The sequence below is a fragment of the Vicugna pacos genome, chromosome 6 (genome assembly GCF_048564905.1).
Source record: "Vicugna pacos chromosome 6, VicPac4, whole genome shotgun sequence".
Classification (NCBI taxonomy): Eukaryota; Metazoa; Chordata; class Mammalia; order Artiodactyla; family Camelidae; genus Vicugna; species Vicugna pacos.
Genome location: NC_132992.1, coordinates 53,396,279 through 53,420,442, shown reverse-complemented (window position 1 = coordinate 53,420,442; position 24,164 = coordinate 53,396,279). Strand labels below are relative to the sequence as shown.

Here is a 24,164-nt window from a genome sequence, read left to right as displayed (position 1 = left end):
AAAGACATTATGTTTCTTGCCCTTCATGAATACTTAGAATTCTGATAGAGATAGGAACTTCAGAAATAGAATTTTAATGTAAACATTAGTGTAACTAGGACCTATTTTTTTCCAAAAACATATCTACTTGACTGAAAACTTGTTCCCTCTCCTGCAAACTCTGTGAGCAACAAACTGAGGAATTTGTTAACCTGAGACATAGTGGCCTGGAAGCTATGTGAGATTATGTGTTCTTAAAACTGTCAACTTTTAAATGACAACTGTACTATTTTATCATAGTAACAAAAAATGACTCCGTGAGTTTTATATGGGAACCCTGCAATTCATTTTAAAACCGCCTCAGCAACCTACAGGTAAACATAGAGATCTCACAGTCAATGAGGACATTTGATGGCCTCATGGGGGTGGATTTGATATGGTATTTTATAACAGAAGAGAAGAAATATCAAGATAACTGCCAAGTATCATGCGTTCTGTAAGCAACCCCAGAATGATAGAGGACATACATAGCAGACGTTTTTACCTGTGCTACTCAAAGCCACCGCCCAGCTGCTCTAAACAGGAAGGACAGAAGGCAGATGACTCCCCTGCCTGGTGTGTGCTTTGCTAACCAAGGACTGCAGTGAGTCGATTCCACTCCAGAACCTCCGGCTTCAGAATTAGACACTTAGGATCTTTGTGACCTGGGCTGGTTTCCATAGTTTGAGTCTAAGATCTCCATCTATAAAATTAATCAATTCAATGTATAAAAATAGAATAGAAATACCTTTTCTGCAAGCCTGTAAGGCTGTTGTAGGAGTCAGACGGGATAATGTGCTTAGCAGGGTGCCTGGTGGGTAGTCACTGCTTACTAAGGAGGGGACTTTGGGTTACTCTCCCCACGCCCTGTCTGCCGCTGCGGGAAGCAAAGAAACAGAGCTTTGCTTTGCTTTACCTCATAAATGTGGTCCCCGCAGCTGGACTGCTGTAGCTTCTGGTTTCTTCCTAGAAGAAGACAATTATGCATTAGCAATATAATGTGTGTAAGCAACAGTGAGATGCCGTGAAAAAGAGATGGTTTTCCTGAGGAGGGTTGACCGAGGGGGAATGTGTGCATCCCCCTCTGTGTGGCAGTGTGTGCTGGCCACCCAGTATAACTGAGAATGCCACCTGTGCACACAGGAAACGGGGGAAAACCTTTTCTCATGGTGGATAGTGTTGAACTTTCCCCTCCCAGGTGTTTCTCAACTCAAGTCGTTGCTTAAATATCACGTTTTCCACAAGGTCTCCTCTGACTACCGTGTTGAAAACAGCAACCCACCTCCCTGTATTGATTCTCCTTCCTTACCATTTTATTACTCTTCAGCCCCACTAATCTAATGAGAAATACTGTTTCCAAACATATTACGTCTATTGCTTATTATCTCTGTCTTCCAGTTAGAGTGTAATCTTTTGGGGGACAGAAATCGTTGTCTATTTTTTTGCCTGAAACACTTGATAATTTGTTGAATCAAGAAATAAATCGATAGATTTATTCATATTTGTTTGTATATGCACAGAGAAACTCTGGAAACCTTCCAGAGAAAATAACCATTGTCACTAGGGCAGGAAAAGTGGAAGAGGTGGTCTGGATAAATTGGGGATGGAGTGGGAGAGGAATTCCAATTTTTAATTTTTGAACCATGTGAATTTTATTTATATATGTATATATATCTCAGACATCACGGTTTCTAAAGTCACCTGTCATCTCTGACAGACCTGATCTCCTCTGCACTCTCTCTAAAGAGACCTCTCTCTTCCTTCTCTTTTCCCTGCACCCTCTTAGTTTCTCTGTTGAACCTCAAAATGGCAAATTTTCTTCCTGCTACATCTGCATATGCGTCTGTATATATCCTTTCTGTGTAAATGAATGCTGTAAGAAAAGTGTGAAATTGAACTTCAGTTTCAAAGCAGAGATACTCTACTCAGATACAGAATGTAACCAAGTAAAGGTTTATCAAGCAAAAGCAACAACAAAATGTTGACTCCAAAGAGGAAAGCCAACCAAGAAGAGCGACAGTGACTGTAGACGGTTTGACAAACTCATGGTCCCCAGTGGCAGTTGCTTTGTGGGCATTTGCCATCCCTCCCTCCCGGGGGTCACGTGATGGATCCTTTGTGTGGAAGGAGCAGGTCCCAGTAGGACCTGTGGGCTGGGAGCAGCTGCTCTGGGATTCTCCCTGCTGAGCATTTCCCGAGGAGGCTGGATATCTGCTTCTGGGCTGCACCTTCCAAGGAAAAGGACTCCTTGGTGTTAGGGCATCTGAGGCGAATGCCTCAGAGAGACTGAGGGAACACAAACAAGCAGATCTGCAACATGGTGCGAAGAAAACAGAAGGGGCACGTGAGCTGGGATGTGTTCAACGTTATGAATTCATTTACATAATCACCAGCGGAAGCCGCAGGATCTGAAGTCAAGCGGAAGCCAAGAGCCTTGCCTCCAACTCTCCAGTGTGTTGGAACATATGTAAAAATTTTAAATATAGATGCTTTCTCCTTCCCTTCCAGCTTCTTTTTCACCTCCCTCCCGTGTTTTCCAGCCAGTTTTAGGCAAGCGAATTATTATTCTAGCCAGATTCCTCTAGGAGGGAAAGAGCAAACTCAATCCATCTTCATTTCTCTCGTCTGACAAAGTAGGTAAGACAGTGATGGTATCAGTCTTTTAACTCACTGGATTTTGCTCGCAGGGATTTAATGAATATTCGTTAATACACTGTGATAAGCAGTGCAAAAATATGAGACATAGCAAAGTGATAAAGGCCATGAATTACAAATTCCTAATGCAGAAAACTGATTTCTTCTTACTACATTAAGCTCTGACCATGCTTAGACTCAGTGCCTTTTATGTACTTCTGTGAATTTTAATTATGTAAATAATTAAAACCTGAAGAAAGGAGCCACTTTAAAGATTTGTTCCTAATTTCTCACAGAAACATTTCTCTTTACAGAAAAAGTTAGTGAACAGCAGTACTTCAGCATCGACAATTGTCAGTCATATGCCACAATGACCTGTAAATGTCTTGTAGCAAAACAAAGTCTAAAGAGATGTTTTAAATCCACTTGTTTGATTGTGCATTATGTTTAATGCACTAACCTAGAAAATCATGTTAAATTAACCGGAAATTGAAATTAACATTTTCTAATTTTTTTCATTCATTCAATATTTTCTGCTATTTTTCAGTGTTAGCTGTTGCTTCTATCCTGAAACCCCATAATGACATCACCCCCTTGAAAATCTCCCCAAATTATCTGTCACATGATGCCAGCAGAGCACATAATTGCACTTTATTCAGTTCTTTGCTTTTTCCCCTACTTACTCAGCACCACTACTGTAGTTAGTTTTCCACTGTGGGAGGCACACAATGGGAGAGCAGCAGGCCCTATCACACCTCCAGGTTACATAAACGCCCACCCCAAGAGAGCAACCCAGATCCTCTAAGCACCCATAGAGAGAGGGTTCACACCCCAAACAGCAGCTTTGCTCTGAGCAGCAAGAAGAAGACACAATTCCACTTAACAATATTCATAGACTGCACCAGTCTACGAAGCTGGGCTTTCCTGGAGCACTGAACAGAAGTCACGCTTCACGGTCAAGAGCTAGAGGAAGAGCCAAGACAGAACCAAAAGCTCCAGCAGTTGCCATGGCAGCAGCAACAGAACTGGAAAGGTTTCCAGAAGCAGGTCTGTCTCAAGAGTTTATAACATAATCACATGCTGTCTGTGTTTAACACAGGCCGAACGAAGACAGATACAGTCTGTTTTGCAACTCCCTCCATCAGTTTGCATTATGATTAACTGGTGAAATTTTGAGGAGGCAAGTGTGATGCGTTCTCTGACCCGGTCTTCAAGTTAGTCTGCAACAAAGAAGGCTCAAGCCCTTCAATCCTCCGCTTGTGCAGGAAATGCAGCATAAGCCGATTGCTGACCTAGGCTCAGCCTGACTGGCTGAAATTTCCAGTTACAATGTGACATTTACCAATTTCTAACTGCAGAGTGATTGATCTAATACTAAAGTTGACTCGACCACCTGAGTATTATTTGGAAATATTAAGAGCTGACCTACATGGTGCAGGGGAATGCTCTTTGAATCTAAATTCATTTCGAAAAAAGCAACAAGGGGTTAGGTTATTTCTTTTTCTCTTTTTTCTTAAGTAATTTGCAAAGCAAATTTAGGCTGTGATTGCAGATGTCAACTCTTCCCTGGGACAAGAGACCGGACCCTCACATGTTAGTCTATCTCTAGATGAATTTTACCCTTCCCCCACTCCAGGGAGACCACATGACTTTTTTTTAATGTGGTAAAATATACGTAACTTAAAATTTACTGTTTTAACCATTTTTAAGCATACAATTCAGTGGCATTAGGTATACTCATAATGTTGTGTAATCATCACCACTATCCAATTCCAGAACTTTTTCATCGTCCCAAATAGAAACTGTACCCATTAAACAATACCTCCACACCATCCCCTCCCCTCAGCCCCTGGAAACCACCATTCTACTTTCTGTCTTAATGAATTTGCCTACTCTAGATATCTTATATAAGTGAAATCAAAGAGTATGTGTCCTTTTATGTGGCTTCTTTCACTTAGTATGTTTTCAAGGTCCATCCATGTTGTTGTATGTATCAGAATTCCCTTCCTTTTTAAGGCTGAATAATAGTCAATTGCATTTATATACAACATACACACATTGTATGTATGTTTTTTTCCCATTCTTCTGTTGATGGACATTTGGGTTGTTTTTACCTTTGGCTATTGTGAATAATGCTGCTATGAATATTGATGTTGAGTATCTATTTGACTCCCTAGTATCAGTTCTTTTGGGCATATACCAGAAGTGGAATTACTAGATCATGTGGTAATTTTATGTTTAGCTTTTTGAGGAACCACCAAACTTTTTTTGAGTTTTCCACGATTTTATAGAATCTTTTGGAGGAAGTGGGGGAGAGGTAATTAGGTTTATTTATTTATTTATGTGGAAGTACTGGGGATTGAATCCAGGACCCTGTGCATGCCAAGCATGTACTCTGCCACTGACCTATATACCCTCCCTTCTTGGCTATATCATTTTATATACCTACCAATTTCCCCCTTTTAATGCTTTTGGAAAGCTATAACTTCTGTGTCACTTTTTCAAATTTCAAGGTGCTGGGGAAAGATTGCCAGTAGAGCCATCCTTGTTGTTGATACATTTCCCTGATGTCACACTGAAATCCAGATAAGTTAAAGCCAGTAAACATCTATTGAATGCCTACTATGAGCCAGGCATTAGAGAGACAAAGAGCACGTAGCTTAGTAGGAAGACAGACATTTAAATGCAAAAGTGTTGTATGATGAATCTAATAACAGAAGGACATGCAAGGCAATAAAAGGGCAGGAAAAGCTTTGCAGAAGGGATGACTGAGCCAGGCTTTGCATGATGAACAGGAGTTTGCCAGGTGGGAGGAAGGAGAATAGCCCAAGTAGGGAACAGTAAGTTCAGAGAACATCCAGGAGAACATGGCCCCTCAGGGAATGAAGGAGATTTCTTTGTGGCTACAGCTTACTGCCTGGTTTCTGGCCCACTGGTTTCCCCTCAGAAACACTGTGGACAGTGGGGAAAGATACACATGTGTAAACTTGTGTTGACATATGGACTTGCATCTGAGGGTAGGAAGCAGTGGGATGTTACCACGGGGTGTCCAGAGTTTTCTGATCTGTAGTTAAATGTAGGAGCCTAGAGATGCTGAGTGAGGAAGGTGAATGCAGGGTGATACCTGACACTTTGAGACATTGAAGTAGTTCTTACCAAACAAAATTTTAAGGCATCCAGAGATAGGAAATATGACTTAGAACTTCAGAAAAATCTGCTTTTGATTGATCCAGTCTCAGCAGTATGGCAGGCAAAGAAACCTGAATACCCTTCCACTGCAACTTCTAGAAAGGGTTTGTAAAATACAGTAAAAATTCTTACAAATGCAAAGCCAAATTAACATATACCCAAAATAAGGACATCTCCTGGTGTCAGAAAGGAGGTCACTGAAAGCCAGAGCAGTGACCTGAAACTGTAGACCGTAGGAGTGCAGGGACAGGGATGCAGGATGGATGGTGAAAGATAAGGCAGAGTTTACTTGCTTCCATGAAGCCAGCTGGAGAGCAGGAGTGAGAGTCAACAACTAGGAGTGTGACCTAATGTAGTGTAACACAATCGTGGGCATGACATCCCCTCACCGTTGCCATATTGTGTTGGTTAGAAGCAGGTCCTAGGTCTCATTCACCAAGGGAGGGGATTATACAGGGCATGAATACCAGAAGACAGGGATCACTGGGGGCCAATTTAGAGTCTGCCCACCCCTGTCCATCACCTGGGTACATTCAGTAGTGCCGCATCCCAGGAGTCTCTATCAAGACCTTTCTCACCAACATCAGAGCAGAGTACAGACTTCTTGTGTTACCTCTGGAAGGCTAGTGATATGCTTTGTCCCACGGCCATTGCCTATAAATGCTGATAAATACAGGATTTACTAGCTTTTAATTTCTTTATTTTATGCAAATACTACACGGTTATGGAAACATTCCAAACAGTAGAGATAGGGATAAGGACGAAGGACAAATTCTTATCTCCTTTCTCATTCACAAACCCCTAGTACTTCTCCTCAGAAGTAATCTTTGGAAGTGGTTCTTGGATAGTGCAAGTTATCAACTGCCACCATTCCAGGAAAACAAGGGCACCATCTGTCCGGGAGAAAGTAGGAATTGTCCTGGGCAAGGCCAGCTGTCTTGTTTTCTGAGGTTCCCAAGGTGAAGATGAAAGGGTAAGAGAGTCATTAGGCGGCAAGAGGGGCGGCAGGGCAGCTGCGCAAGTGGCCTCCAGTCTGCCCTGCTGTCCTGAGACTCCAGTGGTAAAGTTCACTGGTAGGTTAAGGAGAGGGTGAAACCAAAAGGTTAATTATAAAATAAGAGAATTTAAAATTAAAAGGAATGAAATAAAGAAATATACACAGAAAAAACAGATTATTTTGGTGTCAAGATAAAAAATGTTAAGATAAAGAGTGCAGAGTATAAAAGCAAATAAAAGCCAAAAGTTAAAAGAAAGCACATTGCAAGTTAAATTAAAAGTCAAAGGATTACAAAGGCTAGACTTAATTTTTATTTAAGTGTATTTAAATTTTTATTTAAATAAATAAATATGGATAAAGAGATAAACTGACAATTTATATTGTAAAAGTATTGTAAAAATCTTATAGCTGAATCTTCCTTACAACTAAAAGAAGTCTCCAAAAAACCAGGAGCATCACTAATTGAAACAGAGAAATGGTATCACAACCTATATGTCTGTCAATTGGGAATCAGTAACATAGATTATTATGTTTCCATTAAATCTGATTTATTCCCACAGTATAGTTTCCTCCTGCCTGAAATGGGCTTCCCTTCATTTGCCTCCTTCCGGAAGCCTTCTCAGATTACTCCATATCTTAATGATTTCTTTAGCAGATACTAGGATATTACCCACCATCTCAATTTTCACTCACGTTTACTACCTTCAGATTGGTGATTTATTACATTAATGGTCCAAATCAGTGGTCTCTTCATATGCATGCCCTCTGCCTTGTACCTCTGTAGTTCTGGCCCAATTTGAAATCTGGGCTTGGCCACATCACCTGTTTAGGCCAACAGGAAGATAGCAAACTTAACACACAAACACACACAAAGGTTTAAAAAAACAGCTTGCCCATTTCTGCTGGACCCTTGTGATTGCCAAAACAACAAACAAAAAACTGTGGTCTAGCCTGGGGAGAGTGAGACATGTGGCCTGGAGTCCAGTCATCCCAGCTGAAACCACCATAGATCAGCCAGCTGCTAGCTAAGTGTCGAGTCAGAGACGAAGCCCCAGCTAAAACCAAAGCACCAGCCAAACCCAGTGAAATCAGCAGAACCATCCAAACGATATGTAGATTTATGAGAAATAATAAGTGATTGTTGTTTTAAACTACTGTGTTTTGGAGTTATACGATAAACAGTAGCTAACTGACACATTTGCCACTTTACCTTTTCCAAAAATATGTACGTATTCCCAGGCTGCTTGTGCTTGTTGATTAGCATTCACTATCTGTCTTACAATTAAACAGCTTTAAGAGAGTGGTTTTCAAAATAACTATTCCCAGAGTCAGTCCATGGAAAAAGTAACATTCCCAAGTAACTTTTTATGACACTTGGGTTACCAGTAAGGCTTGTCCATATGCTCTTATTATACCTAAGAAAACGACAAAAAGATACCCACATCTGCATGATTTGTTTGCTGTGATCCCCCACCTTGGCACTGAGTATCATCAATCACAAGAAACTGGAATCTCCCAGAGCAAAGTGACCTAAGTTCACTCTGCTTTCTCTAAGTCCAGCCTGGATCTCCTAAGGTCATTGCCCACATTCAAAACGTACACTCACTTCTGGCAATTACATTGCATACCAATAGCGCTCCCTCTAAGCTGAAAATTCTATTAATTTAATTCAGTCTCTTTTTTGCTATTTAGCAATGGTTTCCCCAAAAAATTAATTGAAAAGGCTATAACGGCAGCCAAAAAAACCTCTCTATCAGTGGCAAGATGCCACTATTTAAAATGAACGTATGTATTTTTTGCTTCACTAGTCTCTTTTTCATTTCTTAAGTAGTTTTTTCTCACCTATCTGGGCATGACAAAGGACGGTCATTTCTTTTACCATGAAATCACATTCATGTTGTGGTTCTTTGAGATGCTAAAAAATACCCCCTTTCATATCCACTAAAGAGAGCTATGATTTAAATGGAAGTAGAAACTAATTTAGGAGTAACCATGAGCCAGGTGCTTTACATATGTGAGCTTGTTTAGTCCTCTAACCACAGTCTAAGTTAGGTATTATCATCTCTGCTTTGTAGTTGATGAAATTAAAGCTCTTTAATAGATAACTTGCCCAAGACCACATATGGCATCAGAACTTGATCCCCCATGGGTCTGACCCCAAAATCAGAGATCTACCTCTTTCTTGCTACCCAGTCAGGCTTTAATAAAATCTATCTGAATGATATTTATAAGAAGCCACCCAAATTCATCTAATTTAATTTCTGGATCTAGGATCACTTTCTCCTCTTTTTTAGTTAACCCACAACTTGCTTATATTTGACCCTTCTCAGTTGTCCAAAATGGAATATACAATTAAACTACAGTCCCCTATTATTACAAAACCCGAAACTTCCATGACTCACAGGCAAGAGAGGCAAGCTCTTTGCCCAGACTCAAGGGTAAGCATCATGGTTTAAATTCTTGGCTCTGGCTCTGTCATAGAGCAGGCCAATGTTCAAATCCTTGGGGGTTGTCTGAGGACTGAACAAGTTCATGTATTAAGTATCTGATAGATGTACAGTAGATAGGAACTTAATTTGAAAAATATTTACAGAGCAGCACACAAAGCTGATCTGATTTCCACCCCCATTAGACAGGATGTGGAAGGGGAGAAGGGAATGACAGGTGAAGGGAGGAGGAGAGTAATGGACAGGGGCCTTGGGGCCAGGGAGCTAAACGCTGCTGAGAATGCAGAGACCAAACTTTCCATTTTACAAAGCCAAGGGCTGTGGCTTTTAATTATACCTGGGGCTTGGTAAAGCTTCCTTCCCTGGTCAGAGACCCTTCGAATTCCCACTTGAGAGAGAAAAAATCTGGCTTGGCAGATAACAAGCCGCCCTGTGATGACAACAACGCTCAGACATCAAGCCTGTTGACAGAACAAGCTGACAAGTTCATCCCCTCCAGGCGGGTTTACGGATTCTCAGATGTGTTTTGCCACCTTCAAGTATGGACAGATATATTTGGAAAAATAATGACTTTACAGCAAATTAGATTTTTCATGTGTTGCTGAGCAGTTTTGACAGGTGCAAGAGAGGCAGTGGAGGTAGGTTTGCAGATCTAGCCACGATGCCACCCCAACTGTGCGAGGTGGATGATCAGCAGGATGTGCTGTGTCAGTTCCTGCTGATATTTGTTCCATCAGGATGGAAGTGACAAGTGCTGCTTGGAGAAGCCTTCCTAGCTAAACTCACCCCACCTCCATCTTTCAACCTCTACGGCACGTTCCTTTAGGGAGCTTACTACATGCCATGTACCGTTCTAAATGCTGTATGTATAATAAATCACTCTATCTGCACACCAGCCTATGAGGTAGCCACTATATCATCCCCATTTTACAAATGAGGAAACAGAGACACAGAGCAGGTAAATAACTTGCCCACAGTCACACATGCAGGGCCTCGTACTGAGAGGCTGGAGATGCTGTGATTCCTGGCTCGCTATCTCCCCGTAGCAAAGACCACGTGCATCAGGTGCGTGCCATGGTCCCAGCTCTGTGCTAAGCACCTTCCATACATTTCTCACTTAATACAACACCTATAGGAAGTGAATACTATTGTTATCCTTCCAAATGGGGAAACTGAGGCTTAGAAGGGGTTAGCAACTTGCCCAAGTTTACAAACATAATGAATTGGAGCCAAAAATAAAACCTCAATCTGTCCGACCCTAGAGCTCATGGTCTTCACTACTATAGTTCTCTGCTCTGTCCTTTACTAATTATCTTGAGTATTTGATCCCTCTCAACCTCAGTTTCCTCATCTGTGAAATGTGGATACTGTAAATAGAATATCTCAAAACACCAAAGTCAGAGTGAAACATTGTACATGAAAATGATCTAGGAACTATACTGTGCTGTGTAATCTTAGTTCCTATCATTTTTCCTGAATTGCTCTAGATTTGCTCCTTAGCTGTTTCAGATACTCATCTAACCATTCCCCCAACTAAGCACTAATTTCTCAAAAGAAGAAAGCATGACTTCTCCACTTGTAAATTTCTCTCTCATAGAATATGGCACTTTCTGGGTACGTAGTTGGGACCTGATAAGTGCTTCTTAAATAAGCACAAGCATGTGGGACAGCAGTGCCAGAAGTTTTGTCTCAGGAGGAAACTTGGGTAAGCCATTTTGCAAAGGTTAATTCAGGCTTTTAGCCAATAATTGTCCTATTTATAATGATCATGAGATACATGTACTTTAAAACAACACAAATGTAGATTAATCTCAAATCAATGTTGGAGAAGACTCAAGTGGGTTCTTCATTTCACTAATACCCTTAACTTGAGGAGTCCGTCTCTCCACAGCTGTCCCAAAGGATCATATAGTTAGAACAAGGAGAGTCTACTTTATGAGAAATACGTGATTAGTGTAGTAAGACTAGGGAAAATGACTCCCCTTTTCTTGAATTTTCTAACCTATTGTCTATTTGCAGATACACCCGACTATATATAAAATAAACAGCAAGGTCCTATTGTATAGCACAGGGACCTGTATTCAGTGTCTTGTAATGGCCTATAATGAAAAAGAATATGAAAATGAATATATATAAGTATAACTGGGTCACTATGCTGTGTACTGTAAATTAACACATTGTAAACCGACTATACCCAAAAGGAAAAAAAAAGTGTAAATGCAGGTATTCTCTCTACTCCTAGTTTGATCAGCGTGCGACCATTATGTTAGCAGTACACACTCTCTACATGGCATGCAGCAGTTCTTATTCTTCCCCAAGCAAATGAGTTCAGTACTTCCCAAAGCTGAAGCTTTTGCCATGTGTGTGACCCCTCACTGATTTATCAACATAACACATTTAAGGGGTAGAAGGGAGAAAAAAGAAAAAAAAAAGAGGGCAAATCTCTTGCTTCTACCTCCCCCACCAAGTGGTTTTGTGCAGGGGAACCCCAGACAATCCCTGGGGCATGACCATGTCTTTAGTCTTGAATGAGGTAACGGCAAATATCTGAGCCTTTGTCTTTCAAACACGACAAGCTCCTTGTATGTCAGGGTCTTTGCATTTGCTGTGTCCTCTGTCTGGGTGCTTGTCCCCAAATTTCCCCAGAGCTCCCTCCTTCCCATCTTTTGGGTCCTTTCTCAGGAGGCCTTCATCCCTGGCTAAATTAACCCCCCGCTCAGTCCCACCTCATAACCCTATTCAAGCATCTCCACAACATTTATTGGGGTATGAAGTTACCTTGTTTACTTTACTGGTTGTTTTCCTCAGCTTGGGCGTAAACTCCTTGAGAGCACAAAGTCCTATGGCATCCTCAGTTGCTTGGCACAGCGTAGGTGCTTGTTAAATATGTGTGGACTTAACTGTGGGAAGACAGGTCCTCCTCCCCAAAATCCCACCTTCACTTCCACTCCTGTTTCCAAGCCAGAAAGACTGTATAGAGGGCATCTCTAAGGAAATGGTGCTCCCTTGTCCTCGGTGGTGATTGTCTCGTGGTGACTGGCGCACCATGGCTCTGCCTGTGGCAGCCTCAGCTCTAATCCTAATCCACACATTTGGTTTATTGTTTCGAGGCGTCTATATCATGATTGCCAGGGTTCAGATTCGTGCTCTGGCTCTTTCTAGCTGGGTGATCTTGGCCTAGGTATTTAATCCCACTGTGCCTAAATTTCTTTGTCCTTACGAAGGGGATATAGAGTACCTACCCTGCAGAGTTGTGAAGAGTCCCTGAGATAATGAATGTGCCTGGCTGAACCCAGTGCCTGGCACAAGGTAAGCTCTCAATAAATTGGAACTCTGAGTTTATTAATGATGGAAGGTAATTTATACTTGTGCCGCTAGTCTCTCTTCCATGGTAGTTCTCACAAATTGATTATGCCATTCTTCCTTTTTAAAAATGGCCACACAACCTTCATTTAACACCATCCTCTCCTAGACAGTCACTACCCATCAATCACTCAGAGCTGGTGTGCAGACTGAAACCTATGAGTTCCTCCTGATTCAGGAAGCTTTTAACTGGCTGTCAAGCGGGACTATTAACATTGGGCTTGGTGTCCAAAAGTAAATTGGTAGTTAATTTTGCCTCTGGAAAAGTGGCAAGTTCAGCAGGATACATCCATGGACACACTCACTAGCACGGGAGGAGAGAGAGTAATGGGAGAGCCTGCTCTTGATAGGTTAGGGTGGAGGGGAGGGCCCCGACTCCTCCTATTAGGCTTGGCTCCCAGGAGGTTATAGAAATCAGGGCAATTGGGAGACAGGGTGTGAGCAGTCCTCAGATTTACGCTCTGGCATATTCCTTTGGATGAAACAGCTCTAATGGAAACTGGGTGCTCACCAGGCAAAAATCATCCCCCCTGATTGGCTCCCTTTGAATGCTTATTAAATATTCCAAACATCTCCTAACAATTTTTGGATTCCAATCAATATCAACAGAGGACTATGATTTTTAATAACTCATTTTTAAACGATAGAGAATCTAGCAGATTATTACTTTGTGAGTGCACACGTGTGTGTGTGTGTGTGTGTACCATTTTAGAAGTGACAGTGAGGTTATTGAGTTTTTCTAAGTGCTGAGGAGGCTGTTGGCTTGGATGGATAGCAATGACACTTTCAGAACAAACATATGAAGCTAGAAAGATGAAATACAGAAATAAAAATAGAAAATGACGCTTGTGTTTAATTTACATCCGTAAATCTAGCCCCACCAAAAATAGCAAACGAGGAGATACCAGCTTACTAGAATCTCCAGGACCCCTTTCCTTCTCATTTTTTGTCATTCTCTAAAGGACCTAGTGCCCCAACTTTCTCCATTAGTTTCATCATCAAGATATTCCTAGAGGAAATTAGTTGGAGAAAAACTAGTTTATACCAGAATAGAAATACCTAGTGGCCTAATATTTCCTCTTTATGGATTAAAGAATTATGGGTTGAAGTGTGTTCCCCTCAGAATTTATATGTTGAAGTCCTAACCCCAGGTGACTCAGAATATGGCTGTATTTGGAGATAGAGTCTCTAAAGAAGTAGTTAAAGTTATATGACATCATTGGGGTGGGCCTTAACCAGTATGACTGGTGTCCTTATAAGAAGAGGAGATTAGGACACAGACAAGTTGAGGGAAGACCATGTGAAGACAAAGGGAGAAGATAGCTATCTACAAGCCAAGGAGAGACATCTTAGAAGAAACCAACCCTGTTGACATTTTGATCTTTGACTTCCAGCCTCCAGAACTGGGAGGCAATAAATGTCTTGTTTAAGCCCCCTGGTGTGTGGTATTTTGTTATGGCAGCCCCAGCAGACTAATACAAGTGGCGTAGGAGTTGGTCAAACTTGTGTTACAATCTCGACTTTTCCACTTAGGAGCTGTGAAACCTCAGGCAGTTAACTATCTGAGCTTCAGTTTTCTCAGCCGTAGATGGAGATGGTAATGCCTATCTCATGAAATGATTGTGAGGATTAAATGAGACAACATACATTATTGGTTGGCACAGTGTCTGCTTGGTACCTGGCACTTACACTTCATCCAGTATTATCAGTACTACTATTACAGTAGAATTTTAACTGATTATGAATGAATGAAATCAGTACCATGACTTGTCTTCACATCATAGGTACTCAAAACATATCTGTTACTGGATCACACAACATTGGCGACTTCTCACTCCTAAGGGGCCATTAATTCCCATACAGTTGGCATCAGAAGCTACAGGTGTGGTCTTGGTCTCCAAAATGTAGACAAGAATTATGGGGAGATATAAGAAAAATCTATCCTGCAATAAAAGAGGTGAGAAGAGTCTGCACCAACAAATGAAATAAAATTTAAAGAACCATGAGTGATTATGCTAAATCCACTAGTTTATTAAACCATTTATACGAATAAGGAAGTAGCTTGTTTCTAATTAATTTTCTGAGAAAGCCTCCTAAGTGTAGGTTCTCAGGTAAATGTCTTGACTGGGAGGACAGTTATCTAATAACTATGGTTTCAATCAGGCACATTAAATTTCAGATAAACATTCTGAATTTTAATGTTAGGTTCTTTTTAGTATAAATGGTTTCTCTAGCAATCAGAACTCCCTAATGGGAAGGGAAGACATCACTAAAACGTATACCATTTCTCCTATCCCACAGTTTTATACAAAAAAAGGCTATGAAACAGATCACTCAAAACTATTTCCCACAAGGTAATCTACATGGTCAGTATAAATATGTCCGGTTGCTTTGCATCCCCCCAGGAAGCAGGAACAGAGCCACTTTGGATCTCTGGGTTCTAGGATTTTAGAGGTGAGCACATTAGCATCCACTGCATATTTTGAGGCTTTCCCCTTGCTTTTATCGAATGGAAGTAAAGCTGAGGTTGAAAAAGCCAGGTACACAACGTCAAATCATAAAACCCAATGCTGCCTTCCTTCTGAGTCCCAGTGTGCACAGTCTACCCCTGGCCATTCCTTCTCAGCAGCAGAGAGCATCCCCTCTTTGTCCGTCTGTCCCAACTCTGGCACGAGATACCTCCATTCATTACTCTCGAGTCCATAATGTCACCCATCCTGCAGCTCTACCTTCTGTTCTGTCCTCCCCGTTCCTCTTGCTAGGCCCTCTCATCTACTCTCTGGTACCCAAAGCCCACTACACCTCCCCTTCTCAATTAGCTGTCTATCTCTTATCTATTTCCCTGTGCAATATGGCTGATCGCATTGTGCAACAGACTCAAGAAATCCCGAATGGAGAGGCTGAGAAGAAGGGAGGACCAGGTCCCTTTCTCATCTCAGGTCTCTGGACATGGCTGTTAAGAGTATATCACTGGCCTGATAATTCAGCACCTCCTCAAATCCAGAATTAACCCAAAATGAATATAAGTTAAAATCTTTGGAGAAGTAGTGTGACAAAAGAAAAACAGGAAGATTTGACATTCTAGACTTCTTTTATTTCCTCTTTGAGAAGTAACCGCCTTTGTAATAGAAGTGAAATTCTCTGTTGTAAGTGGTTGTTTACATAAGCCTTGCAGAAAACCATTTCTCATTATCTCTGTCAGTACAGAAATGATCGTGGTGACACGTTCCCTCAGCTCCTGTTAGCCTGACACCTCCCCATGATGTACCAGAAGAGAGAAGAAAGACTGACTTGTGGTTATTATAAATGCTAGAACTGAAACTTTATTGCACATGTGTTTTTGCTCACTGAATTGCTGAACCTAGTAAAGATATATTTGTTTTCTGCCTTTCTTACATAATGAGTCAATAGGTTTATTCAGCTTAGCCGCTCTCCATTTAAATCTCTTACTGAAACATGACAGTGAAAGGCAGGACCACACTTGATTTCCTTTTTTATTATATCCTTCAGTCTCCAAGAAGCTTCTCTGATGGTTCAGGTGACCTCATTCCCTAAGCTGACTTAGCTATTCATGGGTAAGCTTGATTTGCAAGTGCACACCAACAGTCTTTGATTCAGTGATGCCCCACACCACTGGTTTTGTGTCTGACTTGACTATACTGTCTCTCCTTGCATCATATTGTAACTTGTCAGTCAATTCTAACAATCAGTCAGTGTGTTTTTATTTTTTGAATTCTTTTAGGCTATACTAATGAAAGAAGACAAAAGCTGATAATGATCTAATCCTCTGAATTTTTTTTTAGTGGTTCATGGAGGAATTTGGATTGATAGAATTGGATGTGACAGCTTCCACGAATGTCCTGAGATAACCTTTTGCAGGACCTGATAAAATCTTCATATGTGCTCACAAACAGATCTATTACATCATACATGCAAAAGAATGCACCAGACAATACAGTTATGGCCAGCTCGATTACAGAATTCCCTTAGAATAATAACTAAAAGAATAAAATGAAATTAAAAGCAGCAAGTAAAATGTAATGCTCCCCATAAGCATTTAGTAGATACTCATTAACAGACTATGAGACAAAGAAGATACCAAAATGTGACTCGAGCCTGCACCTTCACAGACATGCAGTCACTAACAAACCACAGGTACTTACGATGCCAGGCTTAATCAGCTCCTGCAGCAGGTGATGGAGACTTGAATTGGAGATAGTGTCATTTAAAAGGGAATTTTTTTTTTTTTGTCTTTAGCAGTGATAACATCAATGGAACAGATTCCTTTTTCTTTCTTTTTTTTTTCCTTTTCTTTTTTTTTTTTTTGGTGAAAATCTCCAAACTAAGCAAATACTCATGTATTGTTTGCTGGGAAACTGCTTTGTGAGCATTAACTAGAATGCAGATATTTCCAAATGAGATGCTCAGTATTCAGTTTAATAATATATTGGATCCATCTCTGCCCTTAGTAGCAAGAGAAGAAATTTTTCACCTGTTTACTCTAGAGGGAATGGGCATTTCCCTGTCAATCCCTGGGGACAGGAAAGGACAGCCCACTGCCAGTCACTTATTAATAGGAATAGAAGTGGATCTTGCAATGAGCATGGGAACTTTTCATTTCTCTAGCGTCAGAGGTTAGACTGGCCATCTAAGGTATGGTGGTGGGAGACTTTAATTTTTGAGGTTGGCCAACTTCTGCTACTCAGAGGCATATCTGGCTATGGGCCTGAGAGTAGCCACTTTTTTTTTAACATTTTTTATTGATTTATAATCATTTTACAATGTTGTATCAAATTCCAGTGTTCAGCACAATTTTTCAGTCATTCATGGACATATACACACTCATTGTCACATTTTTTTCTCTGTGATTTATCATAACATTTTGTGTGTATTTCTCTGTGCTATACAGTGTAATCTTGTTTATCTATTCTACAATTTTGAAATCCCAGTCTATCCCTTCCCACCCTCTACCCCCCTGGTAACCACAAGTCTGTATTCTCTGTCCATGAGTCTTTAGATTCCACATATGAGCGATCTCATATGGTATTTTTCTTTCTCTTTCTGGCTTACTTCACTTAGAATGACATTCTCTAGGAGCATCCATGTTGCTGCAAATGGCGTTATGTTGTCGGTTTTTATGGCTGAGTAGTATTCCATTGTATAAATATACCACCCCTTCTTTATCCAGTCACCTGTTGATGGACATTTAGGCTGTTTCCATGTTTTGGCTATTGTAAATAGTGCTGCTATGAACATTGGAGTGCAGGTGTCATCCTGAAGTAGATTTCCTTCTGGATACAAGCCCAGGAGTGGGATTCCTGGGTCATATGGTAAGTCTATTCCTAGTCTTTTGAGGAATCTCCACACTGTTTTCCATAGTGGCTGCACCAAACTGCATTCCCACCAGCAGTGTAGGAGGGCTCCCCTTTCTCCACAGCCTCTCCAGCATTTGTCATTTTTGGATTTTTGAATGATGGCCATTCTGACTGGTGTGAGGTGATACCTCATTGTAGTTTTGATTTGCATTTCTCTGATAATTAGTGATATTGAGCATTTTTTCATGTGCTTTTTGATCATTTGTATGTCTTCCTTGGAGAATTGCTTGTTTAGGTCTTCTGCCCATTTTTGGATTGGGTTGTTTATTTTTTTCTTATTGAGTCGTATGAGCTGCTTATATATTTTGGAGATCAAGCCTTTGTCGGTTTCACTTGCAAAAATTTTCTCCCATTCTGTAGGTTTTCTTCTTGTTTTATTTCTGGTTTCCTTTGCTCTGCAGAAGCTTGTAAGTTTCATTAGGTCCCATTTGTTTATTCTTGCTTTTATTTCTTCTAGGAGAAAATTTTTGAAATGTATGTCAGATAATGTTTTGCCTATGTTTTCCTCTAGGAGGTTTATTGTATCTTGTCTTATGTTTAAGTCTTTAATCCATTTTGAGTTGATTTTTGTATACGGTGTAAGGGTATGTTCTAGAGTAGCCACTTTTGTGGGCATATCTAAGCTATTCTAAAAGGTTGATCGACCTACACAGGAAAGCCTCACTATTTCTTCTTCTTTGTCACTTGAAAATCTTATCCTGAATCTAAAAACAGAATGAACTTACTCCTATAACTTATTTACCCTTGTATCCCTCACATCTAGTATGGTTTTTGGCCCATATTTTATTGTATTGAATTTTCATAAAATTCAATGGAATTATCAGGATAGGAGTTTTATCTATATTAAATAAAAGGAGCTAGCCCTTTAAGTGACTTATTTCTAACTTGAGCAGCTTTAATGGACAAAGCCTAGATCAACTAGCCTGCTCTCATTTTTGTAAAACTAAATTAAGTTGGTCATGTCATCAAAAACAGGGGAACCCACTGGCATTCCCAGGCAGGCACAGAGCCGAGAATCACAGATTCACCCCACTGTCAATCTGTGCCTCATCTCCATTTCTCTCAGCATAGGCTTTGGCTCAGCCAGCAAAAAGCATCACAGCCAACACTGGTTTCTTTGTCCCAATCCACATAAAGACACATTTCCATGGTGCCCTTGGACCTACAGATATTAGATCATATATTTTAAAAAATCAGATGTATAGTCATAAAAATAGAAAATAAGTTAATTAATAAAGTTTCAGTTAGTGCATATCAATCTGAGGATGAAGAGAAAGTCATGTTTTTTAGAAACCTGGTTCATGAAAGGTACTGTGTTAGAGATGTTTATTTTTTTTTTATTGAAGTATAGTCTATTTACAATATGTGTAAATTTCTGGTGTACAGCATAGGATTCATTTATACATATATATATTCCTTTTCATATTTTTTGTTATAGGCCATTATAAGGTATTGAATATAGTTCCCTGTGCTATACAGTAAGACCTTGTTGTTTACCTATTTTGTATAGAGTAGTTAGTAATTCTGCAAATCTCAATTCCCAGTTTATCCCTACCTACCGTCTTTCCCCCTAGTAACCATAAGTTTGTCTTCTATGTCTGCGTCTGTTTCTGTTTTGTAAATAAGTTCATTTGTGTCCTTTTTTAATTCCACATATAAGTGATATTATATAATATTTTTCTCTCTTTCTGGCTTACTTCACTTGGTTTGATTATTTTATTCTTTATGACTGAATAGTATTCCCATGTATACGTATACCACAACTTCTTTATCCAGTCATCTATCAATGGACATTTAGGTTGTTTAAATGTCTTGGCTATTGTAAATAGTGCAGCCATGAACAATGGGGTGCATGTGTCTTTTCAAATTAGTTTTTTCCAGACATGCCCTGCAGTGGGATTGCTGGACCATAGGCATATTTTCTTATTTAATTTCTCAGTACAACTTTTTTGAGTTAGGTATTATGTTTTCCACTATATTAATGAGAAAAACTGAGGTTCAAAGGGATCATTAATTCACTGAACAAATATTTACAAAGCACTCATTATACTCAGGCACTGTTCTACACTCTTGGGATACACAGCAATGAGAAAGACAATGTCTTCATGAAACTGATACCCATGTTCTTGTGCCTAGTAAGTGGGTTCACATCCAGCTCTGTCTGATCCCAATAGTCATGCTTCTTTCACTGCACACAGCATCTGGAATGGAAGAACTCAAAGAGAAGATTGCAATATTTGAGTAACCTGAATAAATGCTATGAGACCCTACCTTAGCTCTACAATAAAAGACATAGAGTACCTAAAAGGAAAAGTACTTCAATTCTTGGTTCTAAGTTGTTTATTCTTTAAATAATTAACATACATATTTTTTCACTAAAAATATATTGTTAAATTCCCTTCTTCCTTTCTAGGCTCTGGAGAGTATCAGATTTTTGTCAGTTAGCAAGCAATTATTCTGAGTCTTTAGGGGATGCTAAGACTCGTGGACATGTTTCTGCCCTTTTGGAAAAAATCTAGCTCCTTCTTCCATCCATATGTTCTTGTGTCCTATGCACTAAAATAATAATACTGGGTTGATTTTCTTTACTATAAATTTTATCTGCAAAAGCTCCAAACTCCAACTTCTCTGCTTACTGTGTTCCCTACTAAATATTCTTCCCCACCCCCTTTCTTCTGAATCCAACCTATGAAGACTTCATAACCTCACCCATATGTGCTCCCTCCCTCCTTTGACCCCCTCAAGACACAGTGGAACCATTTTCTGGCACTTATGGTCTTATACTGTGATCATGAGTGATTTCATATTATTCTCTAATAAACATTCACTCTTAGAGGGCAAGGACATCTTCCTTTGGTCTCTCATAATCACCAAGACAGCAATAAATATTTTTAATTGGTTGCGTTATTTTTTAAAATTAAACCCATAATTATCTCTACTCAGATTTTTTTAAACTGTCATTTTAGAGAACCAGCTATTTTCAAAACCACAAACATGCCACTCAAATAAAAGCCCATGTTAGTTACTGAATCTGTAAAAATGTACAAGAGGATTTTCATTCAACCCATAAATAATTATTTGTCATCTACACTGCAAAAATAATTATTCCAGCATAATTGGAGGTTGCAGTAAAGAACCAAATGTACATCCAAATTTGTGAAGTGTTATAAAATAATTTAATAGCCAATCAATTAAGAGGTGATTATAAGCAATTCAAAGAGATCTGAATCACGGATTTGGGGCAAGAAGAATGATCTTGCTCATTCAGTCTCTCATCAGAAGTAGATTAGTAAAACCAGAAAATCTGGGGCTCAAAAACCAGCAATAAATGAAACTATCTCAAAATCTACATAAAGGCTTTCTAATATAGTATGCATTGGTGGCAACAAGGAAGAGAAATATGGAGCAATAAATATTAGCCACTTCATAAAAATTGGCATCACATTTTACTATGTAACTACCCTATAAATGTCACTGAAGCTGCGAAAACATTGCATAGTAGAGTGCTACTATTAGAAATTATGACAACAAAATGTTCTCTTACAAGTTGGTTGGGCTATTTCTATGTATGACCTGAGTTCTAGACCAATGCCTTCTTCATGGCCCTGGGCACAGTACTTAATTTTTAAGAACCTTTGTTTCTATAAAGATGGTCACTTACTCACCAGGGTTATGAGAGCCAAATGACATCTGATACATGAAACTGTTAGTGATAAATTAGGTACCATCCCGAAGGTATTATTATGTTTCTTCTTTGCTTAAATATTAAATCAATATGCTTATTACATTAAACTTGTATTTTATTTTAAGGCATAGATATCTTCTGCTTGAAATTTGAGTAAAAATTCATATCAAAGAACAGGAATTAATAATAAAATCTCTAGAAGTAGTGTGGCCATATTTTAGCAATTTTCCTCCCCCAAATGAGTGTAAGCTCTATTTTATACCATTTAGATGCCATCATGTAACAAGTAGTTCTGACTTTCCGCTTATTCCAAGAACTTGTACAGGATGCTCTAAGTATTGTGTCCCCCAGAGCCTATTCTCATTCTCATTCACCCTGGGGAGAAAATGATCTGAAACGTTTTTTCCTAGAAAAGGTCATATGTAATTCTGAAATCTTTTTAATCTATAATCTCATGTATCTTTATTTGACTCAGGAAAATTATTTTTTCAGTTGTGACTTTTCCTCCATCTGTGACTTTTCTTCTTTCTAGGATTCCTATTATTCACAAGTTGAGTCTCCTGGATTTATCCTCCAACTATTTTACCTTAATATATGATTCATTAAACTTCCATCTTCCCAGAGTCTCCTGTCTACCCTTTCCAAAGTATTAGTCCTATATTACTCAGAAATATAGAAATATAAAACTTAGTTAGAAATACTACAGAATTTGAATAAGGTCATCTTCCAGTAGTACTAAATTTAGAGCAAAACACTTAATTTACTTTAATTATTGCATAATTAAAAAGACAAAAGAATATTCACAATAAATAAATATGGAAGTTATTAAAGGATGGTACAAACATTACAAGTTTAAATATTAAGGGGTTAAATTACCCCATTAAAAAAAGTTTCCTCAAAATTTCTTTTGAAATAGAACATCACCTCCATTACTTTCAAATAATGCAACTTCTACAAGCCACATTCAGCAATATCCTTAATTACAAAGTAAACACAGAATATTTTTTATCTATGTGTCATAGAATCTTACCAAAGCCTATAATCAGCTCCTTTCACTGATTTTTTCCCCTTGTCACTAAGGATTTGTGGCTGTAGAAGAGAATGTGGGGAGAAGGAGAGAATTATTTCTTCTCTGAGTGTTCATTCTTTAGAATCAGAGACTGTTGTGTTAATAATTGAGCACTGTAGTCAAAAGTAAATAGGAAGACACCTACATTTTTCATTGGAAAACATTTGTCTTAAAAAAAACATGGAAAAGCTGCTAGTACCTTTTAAATTTGCTCAACTTCTTGCCAAAGAACACCATTTGGGTGAATAGTAAGTTTCAGGGGATAATCAGGCACTTTACACACATGAGAACATCTGTAGTCACCCCAGGGCTACTAATCCTCCTGCTTCAGGGCATGGGCTGATCACCAGCTGGAAGAGAGATGATATTCCCTATGATATTTCTGTAATGTCAACTACATTCAGATTTTTATTTCCGTTCAAACACAACCTATTGGAGGGCTTTAAAGAACATTATGGCCAACTACTGCAACATGAGGGGGAAATATCAAAATATTTTAGAGAAATAAATTCAAGAAAATGATAAAGTCTCAGGGAAGGTAAACAGAATAAGCATAGAAGTTAACAAAAATCATTTTGGTATTTATCACATACAGAACCTGACAGTGGAGCTCAGCATTTGTTGAATGCATGAATGAATGAATGAACAAAGAAAGAAATCCCAGCCTCACTAATATTTGACCTTCAGTACTTCACTTATCCTCAATTTACTCATCTTTAAAATGGGGATAATTGTACCCATCTCCTTTCGTTATTATAGATATTGAACTAGATAATGTATATAAATAAATAAACTCATTGCCTGGAATAGTATGAACACTAAATAAATAATAGTCATTTAAATCTCCTGTGATTGATTTAGCTGATTCCTGACCAAATAGATCTAACACTTAAATCATCTCAATGTATTTCATGACAGATCAAATTTTTGTATATTGACTATATTCTAAATCTTCATTCTATTGATTTTCTGTGAAACCAACAGGGTATTACACCACAGACATTCCCTAAGACTGTATTTTACTTGAACTAAGCATAAGCTTCCTGCTAATAAACAGACCTCTTAGATGGTGTCTTAGTCTGTTCGGGCTTCTGAAACAAAACACCACAGACTGGGTAGTTTATAAACAACAGAAATTAATCTCTCAGAGTTCTGGAGTCTAGGAAGTACAAAATCAAATTGCCGGTAAATCTGGTATCTGGTGAGGGTCTGCTTCCTCACAATGGTGGTTTTCACATGGTAACCTCACATGATGGAAGGGGGCAAGAGATCTTTCTTGGGCCACTTTTATAAGGGCATTAATCCCATTCATGAAGGCTCTGCCAAGGGCCACACCATCACCTTGGGGGTTAGGATTTCAAGATACGAACTTTGGAGAAACATAAAC

The 24,164-nt window shown here is 39.3% G+C and overlaps 1 long non-coding RNA gene across 4 annotated transcripts in view; it reads left to right on the top strand.

Annotated features, from left to right (window-relative positions):
• LOC140696924 (uncharacterized) overlaps nucleotides 1–23,491 on the top strand; it is an 84,192-nt gene extending 60,701 nt beyond the window's left edge. Inside the window, exon 4 of one of the 4 annotated variants that reach the window (XR_012073604.1) lies at nucleotides 23,373–23,491. This is a non-coding gene — a long non-coding RNA (uncharacterized lncRNA). Of the gene's footprint in view, nucleotides 1–15,850; nucleotides 16,038–16,451; nucleotides 16,675–23,372 lie in introns of those variants that run through there. The other 3 variants (XR_012073603.1, XR_012073605.1, XR_012073602.1) reach the window with 3 other exon arrangements.
• Nucleotides 23,492–24,164: the final 673 nt, after the last annotated feature.